A 12,939-nucleotide genomic window follows, 5' to 3' on the forward strand; every position below is an offset into this window, starting at 1 on the left:
ATACGGTATTGTTTCCTCAATGAGAACTTTTACTGTAATCATTTTACCAAAGTAACACATTTTACAAAAGTAACACATTTTACAAAACAACAGATCTACAGGAAAGAGCTAGTGTTGTAGGGTACAAGGCTTATTCAAGTCACAACAGTATACTCTGTAATTCACTGAAACATACACTAATTTCAATATAACCGTCAAGCACAAAGCTTTACCTCAGTAAACCATAACTCAATTTATCAACAGTCAATAAAGTGTTCAAAAAACCCTTACACAAATAACACCGCAAAATATCTTATTAGCAACGCACATGTTCATTCACGATCGACATAAAATGGCAGCTACTCTCAGTACAAAGCTAGCCTTAGCTGCAACCGAGCAGGGCTCATATTACTCTGCAAACTTAACTCTAACTTCCTCAAGATGTTACTAAGACACCCCTTAAACACTCTTGACATGTTAGCGAATTATTACATTTAAATGACTCTGTTTTATCATCAATAACATACCTGAAAAAGGGGAGAAATAATCACGAGAGTGATACGGTATTGTTTCCTCAATGAGAACTTTTACTGTAATGAGGAAAAGACCGCGATTTCCCCGCGAACTTGGGTGGAGACCAGAGCAATCGATCTCAGGCTCATAGATTAAAGAGCATTTAGTAGATCACAGATTAACACTTTTCCCCTTCAATTAGGCACCACAAAATAAAGTAATCAATATAACGTTTACACATTCCTTTTACAATTCTTACCTTTTGTACGCTTGATGGATTTTAACTTTAACACAATTATGAATGTTATCAATCTCTATCGACTAATACAGAATGCATGATCTTTTTAACCTTAGATGTTTTAAGATCCTCACATACTATGAACTTACTAATACTTTTTAATGTATAACAGGCTATGAGTATTTCCTTTAACCTGTCACACTCTCCCCGACAAAATAAATGATGTCCCAACATTACCAACATCGTCTTCTTCAACAGTCTGTCTGCACTGGACCTAGGAAATCCTCTTCTGTAAGGTAGTACTTGAGCAGAGGTCAAGGGTCACAGTTCAAATATCAAATTTCAAATCAAATCAAATTTATTTTTATATAGCCCTTCGTACATCAGCTGATATTCTCAAAGTGCTGTACAGAAACCCAGCCTAAAACCCCAAACAGCAAGCAAAGCATGTGAAAGAAGCACGGTGGCTAGGAAAAACTCCCTAGGAAAAACTCCCTAGAAAGGCCAAAAACCTAGGAAGAAACCTAGAGAGGAACCAGGCTATGAGGGGTGGCCAGTCCTCTTCTGGCTGTGCAGGGTGGATATTAAAACAGAACATGGTCAAAATGTTAAAATGTTAAAATGTTCATAAATGACCAGCATGGTCAAATAATAATAATCATAGTAGTTGTCGAGGGTGCAACAAGCACGTCCGGTGAACAGGTCAGGGTTCCATAGCCGCAGGCAGAACAGTTGAAACTGGAGCAGCAGCACGGCCAGGTGGACTGGGGACAGCAAGGAGTCATCATACCAGGTAGTCCTGAGGCATGGTCCTAGGGCTCAGGTCCTCCGAGAGAAAGACAGAAAGAGAGAAAGAGAATTAGAGAGAGCATATTTAAATACACACAGGACACCGGATAAGACAAGAGAAATACTCCAGATGTAACAGACTGACCCTAGCCCCCCGACACATAAACTACTGCAGCATAAATACTGGAGGCTGAGACAGGAGGGATCAGAAGACACTGTGGCCCCATCCGATGATACCCCCGGACAGGGCCAAACAGGCAGGATATAACCCCACCCACTTTGCCAAAGCACAGCCCCCACACCACTAGAGGGATGTCTCCAACCACCAACTTACCGTCCTAAGACAAGGCCGAGTATAGCCCACAACGATCTCCGCCATGGCACAACCCAGGGGGGGGGGGGGGGGCGCCAACCCAGACAGGAAGACCACGTCAGTGACTCAACCCACTCAAGTGACGCACCCCTCCCATGGACGGCATGGAAGAACACCAGTAGGCCAGTGACTCAGCCTCTGTAAAAGGGTTAGAGGCAGAGTTTGGTGTGGCGCCATTTCCGTTCCAATTTTCTGGAAGCTTGCTTCAGAGCTCGTGTATTTTCTGTATACCAGGGAGCTAGTTTCTTATGACAGATGTTTTTAGTTTTTAGGGGTGCAACTGCATCTAGGGTATTGCGCAAGGTTAAATTGAGTTCCTCGGTTAGGTGGTTAACTGATTTTTGTCCTCTGACGTCCTTGGGTAGGCGGAGGCAGTCTGGAAGGGCATCAAGGAATCTTTGGGTTGTCTGAGAATTTATAGCACGACTTTTAATGCTCCTTGGTTGGGGTCTGAGCAGATTATTTGTTGCAATTGCAAACGTAATAAAATGGTGGTCCGATAGTCCAGGATTATGAGGAAAAACATTTAGATCCACAACATTTATTCCATGGGACAAAACTAGGTCCAGAGTATGACTGTGGCAGTGAGTAGGTCCAGAGACATGTTGGACAAAACCCACTGAGTCGATGATGGCTCCGAAAGCCTTTTGGAGTGGGTCTGTACCCTTGCCTAACGATCGCGTCTGAAGCTGGGCTTGCAGCACAGCTATCCTTGCCGTAAGGCGATCGTTCTCCTGTATATTATAAGTACAACGACTGCAATTAGAAGGCATCATGTTAATGTTACTTAGCTTCGGCTGTTTGAAGTCCTGACGAACCATGTCCAGATAAAACCTCCGGGGATGAATGAAAAAAGTTGAGTGAGGAAAAAAGTTGAGTGAGGGAAAAAGTAAAAATATACGGTAATGAAAAAGTAAAAAACCGTCAGGTATCAAAGTAAGATCGGCAACAAAAACGCACAGCAGCGTAAACAAGTCTGCAAGTTGTGACCGGAAACAGGAAGTGTTTGGGTAGGCTCACACTCACAGTACACACTCAATAACTAACAAGTTATTTTCACAGTCCATATCTGTTGACCAGCTGTATAAACAGTCCATAAGCAGTCTTTTCTCATACAATTGATTAACGGTCCATCAATTTTAATGATCTATATACATAGTCTGCAAATTGTCTCTTGTGACAGTCTGTGAAATCAGTCAGTAGTCCATGGTCAAACATGTCAACTCTGTAGCCTCATGTTTGCTGAAGCCCATACATGTAAGGTGGCTGAAAGTAACATTGCTGTAGTGATGGCAGCCATGGAACCATTCCTGGTGCAGAGTAGACAGGGAACAACTGTGGCTGGATACTGTAGCAGGAAGGGATACCAAGCTGATCATAAGTGATACGTCTTGGAGGGTGTCTCTCTCTTTGTGGCAGCTGGTAGGCTGGTTCCTCAGGTTCAGCAGCAGCAGTTAATGAAGGAAAGGCACTTGGTGGACGATCATCAGGCAAATTTTCAGCAGGCAAGTTCATCTCCTCAGCAGGCAGGTCTTTAACTGTTGTTGTCTCCTCCAGCCGCTTTTCAACCAGAGGCTGTGCTGGTTGCGTATCAGGGACTGGCACTGCAACTGCCTGTTTCACTGATGGGGGCCTGTGTTCCCACTCTCTTGCTGGTTCAGCATCCCTCTCCTCAGGTACTGTAGGAGATGTGGGAACCTGTAGCGGCTCATGATGAAGGTCATATTCATCCCCGCTGTCTTCATCAGAATCTAGAGGCTCTGATTCAGGCTGATGTCTCCTTTTTTTCAGACTTTTGTCATCTTTGCTCATTTCTGGTTGTGTCTCAAAAGGTAAGTGGTCACAGGACATGAGCAGGTTTCTGTGCAGGACCCTGGAGCGTCCCCTACCCTTTTCTGGTCTCAATTCATAAATCGGCAGGTCTGAACCCATTTGTCTCACTACTGTGTGAATTGTATCTTCCCAATAGTTACGGAGTTTTCCTGGTCCTCCTCTTGGTGTCAGGTTTTTAATCAGAACTCGCTCGCCAGGCTGTAGCACTGAACTCCTAACTTTAGTGTCATAGTACTTCTTACTTCTTTCAGCGGCTTTCTGAGCATTTTCATTTGCAATGGCGTATGCTTCTTCCATCCCTCGTTTCCAGTTCTCCACGTAGTCTCGCTGGTTACTGGAACCTGCCTCTGTGCACAATCCAAAGAGCATATCAACTGGAAGCCTGGGTGATCTCCCAAACAGAAGATAAAATGGTGAATAGCCAGTCACTTCGCAACGGGTGCAGTTATAGGCATAAACCAGTTTGTTCAGAGACTCCTTCCAGTTTGACTTTTGTGTCTCAGTGTCTTTAACATTTGCAACACTGTTCTGTTCATGCGTTCCACTTGACCGTTCCCCATCGGGTGATAGGGTGTTGTTCTGGACCCCGCCATGCCACTGAGTTTCTTTAATTGATGGAACAACTGATTTTCAAATTCTCCCCCTTGGTCATGGTGGATGCGGGACGGGAACCCGAACTTCAGGGCAAAGTCATTGAAGATGAGATTTGCAGCAGTTTTACCTGACTTTGATGTGGTGGCGTAGGCTTGAGTGAAACGTGTAAAATGATCAACAATCACAAGGATGTACTCATATCCCCCTTTGCATCTGTCGAGATGAAGGAAGTCTATACATACCAGTTCAAATGGCTGTGTCGTCACAATGTTTGTCAGAGGAGCTCTTGTTTCATGGGCTGGCTTTTTCTGCTTGACACAGCTACAAGTTTTAATCACATAGTGCTCGATGTCAGCTTGCATATATGGCCAGAAGAAGCGGTCACGTACTAGTGATACAGTGCGGTCAGTACCTTGGTGTCCCATGTTATTGTGCAACTCTTCCATTACTTTACCTTTGTACTGCTCTGGTAGAACTAACTGCTTGCGGGCTGTAGTGATTCTGTACAGAATGCCATCACTGTCTATTGTCAATTTGTCCCATTCCCTGAATAGGCATTTTGTCTTTGGACTGCATTCCTTTTGCTCTTTAACTGGCGGTTTGGAACCAGACAGTTTGAAATTGAGCACAGGACGGATGACCGGATCAGATTCTTGTGCTTCTCTTATCCCATCTTTTGGGATCGAGCTGATTGTTGCAGTGGTTGTCTCACCTTCAGCTGATACTGACATAGATGCAGCTGAAAGTGACCAAGGCACAACAGCCTCTGTCTGTACCTCAACTGCTTGTATCGTGGCGGCAATGGTGTCTGGTGGAAGCTCCTCAGAACATTCTTCCATCAGTGACTCTACATCCAGTGGCATCCTTGACAAAGCATCTGCATCACCGTTCTCTTTGCCTGGCCTGTACTTTATTGTAAAGTGGAAATCAGCCAATTCTGCAACCCACCTGGAAGTGGTTGCGTTCAGTTTTGCAGTAGACAGAATGTAGCTGAGCGGGTTGTTATCGCTGTATACAGTGAAGGTCGGAGCATAGTACAAATAATCACGGAACTTATCAGTGATTGCCCATTTTAGAGCTAGAAATTCTAGCTTGCCCGAGTGGTAGTGATAGTTCTTCTCAGCTGCTGTTAAGGTTCGAGAGCCATAAGCAATGACCCTAAGCTTCCCATCTTGCTTTTGATACAGAACTGCTCCCAAGCCTTGGTGTGACGCATCAGTGTGTACAACAAATGGCTGAGTGAAATCAGGGAAACCTAAGACTGGTGGGTGAAGCAAACACGCAATCAGCTGTTCAAGTGCCTGTTGATGCTGGTCAGTCCACAGGATTGGCTTGTTTGAGGGCACCACATTACTTACTTTCTTTGTTTTTGTTTTCCGTGGGTGGTGAGGTAATTTCTCTGAATCTGCTTTCAGGAGGTCATACAGGCAGCTGGCCCTCCTAGAAAAGTCTTTGATGCACTGTCTGTAGTAAGTGAGTAAACCAAGCATTTTTCTGAGCTGGCCCACAGTCTCTGGTCTGATTTCTTTCAATGCTCTTACTGCTTCAAAATCGGCTGGGTCAACTCGGCTGCCCTCTGCAGACACTATTCTGCCCAAATAACGGACCTGGGGTTTAAAGAGATCACACTTACTTGGTTTGAGTTTAATGCCATACTCTCTGAAACGCTGCAAAACTTTTCGCACATCATTCACATGGCTGTCGAATGTTTTACTGAAAACTAGCGTGTCGTCCAGATAAGGAATGCAGATGTTATCCCGGAGCCCTTCCAAACACTCCTCCATACACCGCTGAAAAGCTGCAGGAGCGTTCATGAGGCCGAATGGCATACGTATCCACTCATAGAGTCCCCATGGGGTCACAAAGGCTGTCAGTGGTCTGCTTTCTTCAGAGACGAACCCCTGGTGATACGCTTTTCCCTGATCTAAAAGGGAGAACAAGGAATTACCACCTAAACTGTCCATGATGTCTTGGACCCGAGGGATAGGCTGGCGGTCGGGATGTGTCTTTCTGTTCAGGTCTCTGTAATCTATACACAACCGGAGGGTCCCGTCCTTCTTCCGAACGCACACGACAGGTGGAGAATATGAAGAGTTTGACTTCCTAACCCAGCCCTGGGCTATGAGGTCATAAAGATAACCCTTCATCTCCTGATACAGTGGCCTGGGCACTGACATGTATGTGCGCTTGACTGGTTCAGAGTCCTTTAGAGAAATAGTCATTTTCAATTGTTCAATACAGCCAATGTCATTGTCTGATCTGGAGAAGGAGTGACACTCTTCTCTAAGCATTTGCCTAACAACTTCTCTCTGCTCTTCGGTTAGGTGATTTAACCTCTATGGGCTAGGTGGGACGCTTGCGTCCCACCTACTCAACAGCCACTTTAAGCCTGTGGCGCGATTTTCAAAACCTTAAAAATCCTATTACTTCAATTTCTCAAACATATGACTATTTTACAGCTATTTAAAGACAAGACTCTCGTTAATCTAACCACACTGTCCGATTTCAAAAAGGCTTTACAACGAAAGCAAAACATTAGATTATGTCAGCAGAGTACCAAGCCAGAAATAATCAGACACCCATTTTTCAAGCCAGCATATAATGTCACCAAAACCCAGAAGACAGCTAAATGCAGCACTCACCTTTGATGATCTTCATCAGATGACAACCCTAGGACATTATGTTATACAATACATGCATGTTTTGTTCAATCAAGTTCATATTTATATCAAAAACCAGCTTTTTTACATTAGCATGTGACGTTCAGAACTAGCATACCCCCCGCAAACTTCCGGGGAATTCGCTAACATTTTACTAAATTACTCACGATAAACGTTCACAAAAAGCATAACAATTATTTTAAGAATTATAGATACAGACCTCCTCTATGCACTCGATATGTCCGATTTTAAAATAGCTTTTTGGTGAAAGCACATTTTGCAATATTCTAAGTACATAGCCCAGGCATCACGGGCTCGCTATTTAGACACCTGGCAAGTTTAGCACTCACCATAATCATATTTACTATTATAAAAGTTTGATTACCTTTTGTTGTCTTCGTCAGAATGCACTCCCAGGACTGCTACTTCAATAACAAATGTTGGTTTGGTCCAAAATAATCCATCGTTATATCCGAATAGCGGCCTTTTGTTCGTGCGTTCCAGACACTATCCGAAATGGTAAAGAAGTGTCGCGCGCATGGCGCAATTCGTGACAATAAAATTCTAAATATTCCATTACCGTACTTCGAAGCATGTCAACCGCTGTTTAAAATCAATTTTTACGCCATTTTTCTCGTAGAAAAGCGATAATATTCCGACAGGGAATCTCCTTTTCGGCAAACAGAGGAAAAAATCACAAAGGCGGGGGCGGTCGGGTCACGCGCATAAGCCCAGAGTCCCTTGATCGGCCACTTGAGAAAGGCGATAATGTGTTTCAGCCTGGGGCTGGAATGACGACATTCTGTTTTTTCCCGGGCTCTGAGAGCCTATGGAAGACGTGGGAAGTGTCACGTTAGAGCAGAGATCCTTAGTAAAAGATAGAGATGGAAAAGAAGTTCAAGAAATGGTCAGACAGGCCACTTCCTGTAAAGGAATCTCTCAGGTTTTGACCTGCCATTTGAGTTCTGTTATACTCACAGACACCATTCAAACAGTTTTAGAAACTTTAGGGTGTTTTCTATCCATATGTAATAAGTATATGCATATTCTAGTTACTGGGTAGGAGTGGTAACCAGATTAAATCGGGTATGTTTTTTATCCAGCCGTGTCAATACTGCCCCCTAGCCCTAACAGGTTAAACCTACTGGTGGATCCCACTGTTCAGTAGCAGTACATGGGGTTTGAACGCTTGTGTGATTCACGGTGGCTGGGGTGACAGTTTTTTCAAAGACCTGGGCAGGTAACACAGTCATAATGGTTTGTACTGTACCGATTATTGTGCGTCCTAGCAGGGCAATGTCGTGGTCAGTGGGGTTAGAGACATAAAGCATGATAACTGGAAAAACACCTTTCCTGACTCTGACTAGTGTGTCAAAGAACTCAAGGTTGTCTGGCCACTGCGGGTTCAGGTCTGGCTGGAAAAGCATTGTCATGTCCTCTTTGAAAGGCTGGGAAGCTACACGGCACTCAATCTGAATGCTACTGTGTTTTGGTACAGCAACCTTCTCTTTCTTGGTTTTCACTGCATATTCATCTGTCTGTTCTGCGCTAACAGCCTGTATAAAAGCTCTCACCTTGTTTCTTTTGAGGCTTGGGAAAGCTGTTTTTACTGTACTGTATTGTTTAGTCTTGTCGGTCATTGTCAGGATGTGCTCGATAACATTGAAACCTATGATGGGATGAGATAGGTGACAGCCTTTCATTACTAGCACTGGGATGATCAGTTCCTTTGTTTGGTCAGTTTCAGAGGCTAGCCGAAAAGTTGTTTCAATCCATCCCAGGTACGGCATTTCAGTCCCATTTGCTGCAGTCAACCTTAGACCATCAGGTGAGTCCAGGATTTCTGAAACATCTCTCAGCCTTGCGTTTGGGAGAGATTCCTCTTTCCATCGTTCATCAATGACCGATACCTGAGAGCCTGTGTCCCATAGAGCTTGGAGGTGGCGATTCAGGTGACACTCAATAAGGCACTGTCTGCCGACTAGCGAGGTGACCTTACGGGGGTGGCAACCTTGAGCTAGGGATGGTAAAGAGTGGGCATTTTCCTCTGTGCAGGAAAACCTTTCCCTGGTAGAGTCAATTTTCAGGTGAGTGCATTTTCCCCTATGTTTAGTCCAATGTTGGTTTTGACATACTTTGGAACAGTACAGTGTCTCTTTACATGATGAACATTGTTTCAGGTTCTCAAATGAATCTTCTCGGGCACAATTTGCACATTTCTGGGACTTTTTGGTAGCTACGGTTACACTCGTCCCTCAGCGGTAACCCTTCCCCGTTTAAAGGGGCCTCTCTTGATGGTCTGACTCCCCCGGATTTTACATCCAGCTTGAAAATGTTCTCCACTCCCACATCGGAAGCAGTGTGTGCAGCGTGCATCTGTTCTGGCCTGCTGGCAGACAAAACACCTCCTTGGAGCTTGAGCAGAGCGGTTGGTATACAGGTTAGGTGCATATTGATGCTGAGCAGAGTCAGGTGCTTGGGGCTGACTGTAGTTGCTGTAATACTGCTGATGGGAAACAGGTGGCTGGGGGTCCCTATCTGGCCTCCGAACTGGAGGTGGGGCATAGACACAAGGCGGTGACTGAAACATAGGCTGCTGTAATGTCTCCTTAATCTGAGCAATCTCTGCACTGAGACCTTTTAGAGAAGCTACACCTGTCTTAAGTTCAGCTAACTCTGTTAACAGTTCTGCGGATATCTTAGCTTTGGCTTCCTTCACAGGACACTTTGCAGATGGCGTATCTTTTAACTGGACTACACTTACCGTTGTAGCAGGCTGTGGGGAATTAAACCGCCTTTTGTTTCGTCTTTCTATCTCATTAGCACAAGCAATGTTAAGCTTCTCTAGCAAAACCTCATCTGATGTTTCGCTATCTAGCAGGAGAGGCTGCATGTCTATCCTGATACTGTCACTCTGGAGACCTGTAAGGACTGTGTGTAAACACATGCGCTGGACTAGAGCAGGTTCATACTTAAGCCCTGATTCTGACTCCTGGGATGCAAACAGTACTTTCTGCCTCAAATCTAAGACGCGCATCAGGAAGCTTTGAGGGGTCTCCTTGCTATGCTGTGCTTCTGAAGCTAGCTGTTTGTAAAGCTCTGTTGCACTCTTCTCTTGGAAGTGGGAACGCAGGATACATCTAAGTGTGGGAAGAGTTAGCTGGCGTTTACCCTCCAAGTAGCTGCGTAGCTGTGAGCCTGGAGAAATAGCCCTGACTACTGCGTCTACTATTTCTAGCTCAGGATAGCCTCTGTTAAGTCCATTCTCGATCTGATGGGCAAGGCTGGAAAAAATCAGTTTATCTTTCTGGCCCGGTTCACCTATCTGACCAGAAATTTTAAACTCTTTGCGCCAGTATGAGCTGGGCTGTGCACTGGGTGAGAGCGGCACGCTCACCTGAAGATTAGCATGGGGTTGGGGCTGACGCAGAGAATCACTGGCTTTGGCTGCAGTAATCTGCTCAGTTCCCACCCCTTGTGGTGGGGTTGCAGTTCTCAGTTCCTCTATTCTGTGATGTGTTCCGGCTGTTTCAATATCATGGTCAGTTTGCCCTGTTTTGTTATCTATGCCACTGATCATCTCTGTCATTTTGTCTTTAAGTAGCAACAATTCCGACATGCCGCCATCTTCTAACTCTGCAACTTCCTCTCTTTCAAGGAACATCATAATGTGAGTCATCAATGATATGCGGGATTTGTCTTGAACATCTCTTCTCTGTTCGCCTGAGATGTCAAGGAAATCACATATCTCTAGTAACTTGTCTTTAGTCAGGGTGTGCAATTCTCCTACTACCTCTTCCTGTAGTTCTTCCAAGGCGGTCGTCATGTTGACAGAACAGGAGGAACTTTTACTGTGCAGGAGTTGACTCTGAATTAGATGGTCCTTACTGTCTCTGATGGTCGATCAATGGCCTCAGCTGACACGTACTTAACCACCAACTTCCAGCTCCCCTCGAACAGCAACTCTTTCCTCACTGCAGCCTGCCTGAGATGTTATGTGGAGATTTAGCTGGCTCGGAATTCAGCGACCAGGATGTGGAAACTGGACATCTGAGCAGCAATCTCAGCGGAGCCTCCAAAAATGTTACGCCCCTGAAAAAGGGGAGAAATAATCACGAGAGTGATACGGTATTGTTTCCTCAATGAGAACTTTTACTGTAATGAGGAAAAGACCGCGATTTCCCCGCGAACTTGGGTGGAGACCAGAGCAATCGATCTCAGGCTCATAGATTAAAGAGCATTTAGTAGATCACAGATTTACACTTTTCCCCTTCAATTAGGCACCAGAAAATAAAGTAATCAATATAACGTTTACACATTCCTTTTACAATTCTTACCTTTTGTACGCTTGATGGATTTTAACTTTAACACAATTATGAATGTTATCAATCTCTATCAACGAATACAGAATGCATGATCTTTTTAACCTTAGATGTTTTAAGATCCTCACATACGATGAACTTACTAATACTTTTTAATGTATAACAGGCTATGAGTATCTCCTTTAACCTGTCACACTTACAGATGTACAGGCCTTGGGGTGCCATGTTTCAATTTTGTGTTTTTCGTAACAGTAGGCCGAACGACATGTCCTGTGACAATCCTCACAGGGTGTCAGGTTTAAGGGCTGCATCGGACAATTTTCATCCAGACATACGGAACAGTTATAACGACACGAGTGCCCCCCCTTTCGGGTGTAGCCGGTATGACAGGCTGGACACACATAAGGTGCGCCTAAAAACGCGCAGATGTTGGTAACAGCATAATAATGGTCGTTTTGCACATAAAAGTACAGAATCTGAGGATGAGGTTGTGGGTTGTTTTGGAATTTCAAGAGAGCTGCATTAGCTCTACTGTGGTACAAAACCACAATCTTGATGTTCAGAAAGTTTTCAAATTTGACTATGTCAGAGAATGCCACAGCATCCTGTATGCCCAGACCGACAGCATTTTGAAGCTCTCTAGCCTTTTGTAAGGCCTCTAGATCCGTACATCCAGGGTTGAGTAAATGTGCTAGGCCTATTGCAAAGCATAGCTTATTACTGGGATTGTGATCGTTTATGAGGCATGCCCTTTTATTGTTTATGATTTCTGATTGCATTAGGCTATCTAGTTTCCTTCTCTGCCCCCCACCACCCAGGGGTTGACATATTATTTGCACTACAAGCTCTAAAGTTCTATCGGCTATGACTAGAGGTCGACCGATTATGATTTTTCAACGCCTATACCGATACCGATTATTGGAGGGCCAAAAAGCCGATGCCGATTAATCGGCCGATTATTATTCAGATTTTTTTATATATACACACACACACAGCTCTGAAGTGACAACGATACTGAAGAGTCTGCTTAGGAGACAAATACTCTCAACTGTTTGAATAATAAAAATAGAGTTTAAGTTACCTGTGATGAATGCTGAAAACAAAAACTGTAATTTCTATATGCAGGAAATCCTATTTTAATAATGGGCATGGTAAGAATTGACTACCAAAGTGCTGAGTCATAATTCCCATGACACCTTCTAGCAAAATCTGAAAAGCGGTTCCTTCATTTATTCCATTGGATATTTTTAGATTAACTTAAAATAAGGTCTGTGTTTGGTTTAGGCTTACACCACCTTGCCAATTTTATAACTGTGTAGATATCTATAGGATATAACTCTGATCAATATAAGCGAAGATCATTTTTTTTGAAGAGTGGATTTATGAAAATATGTTGACAAACGTTACCTAGTGAGATTTACACGGGTATCAAAACGCCGAGGCGGTTTAAGCACAAAATACAGACCTTATTTGAAGTAGATCAAGACATTCTCTATGGAAGACATGAACGGTAAAATAACGAAGGAACCCCTTTCAAGTTCAGCCGCAAGTTATTACAGGAATTATGATGCGTCGACTATTTCTCTCTAAACCATATACCTTTGACTATTACGAGCCTGCTGCTGCCTAACACCGCTC

At 44.1% G+C, this 12,939-nt stretch overlaps 1 long non-coding RNA gene across 1 annotated transcript; it reads right to left on the reverse strand.

Annotated features, from left to right (window-relative positions):
- Positions 1-1,079: 1,079 nt before the first annotated feature.
- On the reverse strand, positions 1,080-11,220 carry LOC145863969 (uncharacterized). Its single transcript, XR_014382537.1, has 2 exons — positions 10,773-11,220; positions 1,080-1,556 (listed from the first exon to the last, which is right to left on the reverse strand). It is a non-coding gene; the product is annotated as an uncharacterized LOC145863969 (long non-coding RNA).
- Positions 11,221-12,939: the final 1,719 nt, after the last annotated feature.

This window comes from Salmo salar, chromosome 24 (genome assembly GCF_965601325.2).
Source record: "Salmo salar chromosome 24, fSalSal1, whole genome shotgun sequence".
NCBI lineage: Eukaryota > Metazoa > Chordata > Actinopteri > Salmoniformes > Salmonidae > Salmo > Salmo salar.